The sequence below is a fragment of the Hemitrygon akajei genome, unplaced genomic scaffold (genome assembly GCF_048418815.1).
Source record: "Hemitrygon akajei unplaced genomic scaffold, sHemAka1.3 Scf000094, whole genome shotgun sequence".
NCBI lineage: Eukaryota > Metazoa > Chordata > Chondrichthyes > Myliobatiformes > Dasyatidae > Hemitrygon > Hemitrygon akajei.
Genome location: NW_027331980.1, coordinates 2,055,226 through 2,058,319, shown reverse-complemented (window position 1 = coordinate 2,058,319; position 3,094 = coordinate 2,055,226).

The window sequence follows — 3,094 nt, the reverse complement described above, 5'->3', positions numbered from 1 at the left end:
GGATGAACTGATTTTGCACCTTGTGCATTATTCCCAAGAATACCTGCCATTACTGTTCCACTGTCTTTTCTGCTAGGATATCCGTCCAGTTAACTTTGGCAAGCTCCTCCCTCGTGGCTCAATAGTCTCCTTTGTTCAACTGCAAAACTGAGACCTCCGATCTGCCCTTACCCTTCTCAAATTGCAGATAAAAACTTATCATATTAAGGTCACTAGCTCCTAATGTCTCATTTACTTCAAGATCGCTTATGAAATCCTGTTCATGACACAACACTAAATCCAGAATAGTCTTGTCCCTGTACGGCTCTCGTACAAGCTGCTCCAGGACTGCATCCCGTAGGCACCTACAAACTCCCTATCCTGGGGTCCAGCACCAACCTGATTCTCCCAGTTCACTTGCATGTGGAAATCCCCCATAACTACTGCGACATTACCTTTGCCACATGCCATTGTGAACTCCCTATTCAACTTGCACCCAATATCTATGCTACTGTTTGGTGGCCTGTAGGCAACACCCATTAGAGTTTTTTTCCCCCTTACTGTTCCTCAGTTCTATCCACACAGACTCTACTTCTCCTGATCCTATGTCCCCCCTTGCAAAGGACTGTATCTCATTCCTCACCAACAGGGCCACCCCACCCCCTCTGCCCACATTTCTGTCCCTACGAATGCACGTATACCCTTGTACATTCATTTCCCAGGTCTGATCTTCCTGCAGCCAAGTCTCCGTTATCCCAACAACATCATAGTTACCCATTCCCATCTGAGCTTCAAGCTCACCGCCTTATTTCTGACACTTCGTGCATTCAGATATAGAATTTTTAGCCAATTTCTCCTCTCTTTTTAAATCGCTGCCTATTGTGCTTAACCCAGCTCCCCGAACTCCCATCGGGCTATAAGCCCCTTGAATTTTGTTGTCCTTCCTAAATGTACATATTCTTTCTGCACATTTCACTCCATGTTCCGTCAGACCATCCCGCTGTACATTTGTCCTCCTTATCATTTGTTCCGCCTCACCTTTCTCTACTACACACTTAATATTCCGGAACCGTGTAGTCCCCACCTGTCCTTTATTCTTCATCTCGCTATCCTCTCTCGCATTCTGGATCCCTGCCCCCTGCAAATTTAGTTTAACACGACCCCCCCCCCCAAGAAGCACTAGCAAATTGTCCTGCAAGAATGTTAGTACCGCTCCAGTTCAGGTGTAAACAGTCACGTCGGAACAGATCCCACCTTCCCTGGAACAAAGCCCAATTATCTAAAAACCTGAAGCACTCTTCCCGCACCATCCTCACAGCCACGTATTAATTTGTATACTCCTTCTGTTCCTTGCCTCACTCGCACGTGGCACAGGTAGCAATCCTGAGATTGTTACCTTGGAGGTCCTGCCCTTCAGCTTTGCACCTAACTCCCTGAACTCACTACGCAGGACCCCCACACTCATCCTACCCACGTCGCTGATCCCTACATGGACCACAACATCTGGGTTCTTGCCCTCCCTCTCGAGAATAACCTGCACCGGATCTGAGATGTCCCGGACCCCGGCACCAGGGAGGCAACATACCATCCGAGACTCCCGATGTTCCCCACAAAATCTCCTATCCGCCCCCCCCCGACTATAGAATCCCCTATCACTACCGCTCTCTTCTCTTCCCTCCTCCCCTTCCTAGTCGAGGGTCCAACCTCAGTGCCAGAGACAGGACCACTGCAACTTGTTCCTGGTAGGTCATCCCCACCAACAGTATCCAAAACGGCCACAGGGCTGCTCTGCTCTCTCAGTCTGCTCCCCCTACCTCTCTTGACTGTCACCCATTTGCCTACCTCCTGTCTTTTCGGTGTGACTACCACCCGATAACTCTTATCTATCTCTCCGTCTGCCTCCCGAATGATCCGTAGTTCATCCAGCTCCTGCTCCAATTCCCTAACTCGGTCCGATAGGAGCTGCAGCTGGATTCACCTTTTGCAGGTGTGGTCATCAGGGACAACTGTGTTGACTCTGACCTCCCGCATACTGCATACGGAGCACACCACTGCTCTAACTGTCTCCCCCATTACTTGATCCCAGATTAGTCAGAATAAATGAAAAAAAGTACCTACCGACCTTACCTTTTTACCTCAGCAAGCACGTACTCAGGCTCACTGATTTCCTCTCACCGAAGTCCCCTTGCGCTGAAGCCCGCTGAGCCAAAGCCCAGCAATCTGCTCCCACGCACTCCGCTGCCCGCTCCTCAGCCCGCGCTCGCCGCTGACGTCACCAGCGCCTGCGCAGTTTTACCTTCCTCCTCAGGTAATGTCCAGGTAGGTCCGTGACTGGTACTGTCTCAGCTACTGTCCCGGTAGGGTTGCTGGGTGCCGTGACTCATTGTGCCTTAAAGAGCTGTTACCGCTGTATGTTTTAAATAAACAAATAATAAATCAATAAATAATAGGAAGGTTGGTGGTGTTGTAAATAGTGTAGAACGTGTTCATAGGTTATAACGGGACACCGACACGTTGCAGAGCTGAGCTGAGAAATGGAAAATGGAGTTCCATCCGGAAAAATGTGAGGCACTACGGAATGAAAAGTGAAACTGGATTACAGAGTACAGGTGGCAGAATTCAGTCACAATATGAAAAAAAATGGCGGCATTTGATCTTCGTGCTTTGGAAGCCCACAGATCCCTTAAGCTTTCCTCGTATGTTAATTGGCTGGTTATGAAAGCTTTTGATGTGTTGGCCTTCATTATTCCGAGCATTAAGTTGAAGAGCCGCGTGACATTATTACAAATCTGCAAAACTCTGATTCACCACACTGAATACAGACAGACAGACATACTTTATTGACCCCGAGGGAAATTGGGTTTCGTACAGTTGCACCAACCAAGAATATTGTGTTCCCTTCCTGTCGCCTGATTATCGGAAGCATGTGGTAACTTTTAGATGGTGCAGAGGGTATTTGACATGATTCAGCCTTAACTAGAGAACGCGTACGGACTCCCTTTTCTTCCCGGGCGTCTCTAAAACATGGTCACTAGTCCTCGATGGCAGGAACCCAACACAGCACCGAAATAATTGCTGTTCTCCAGCCGCGTACGTCTGAGGATTACACACTCTG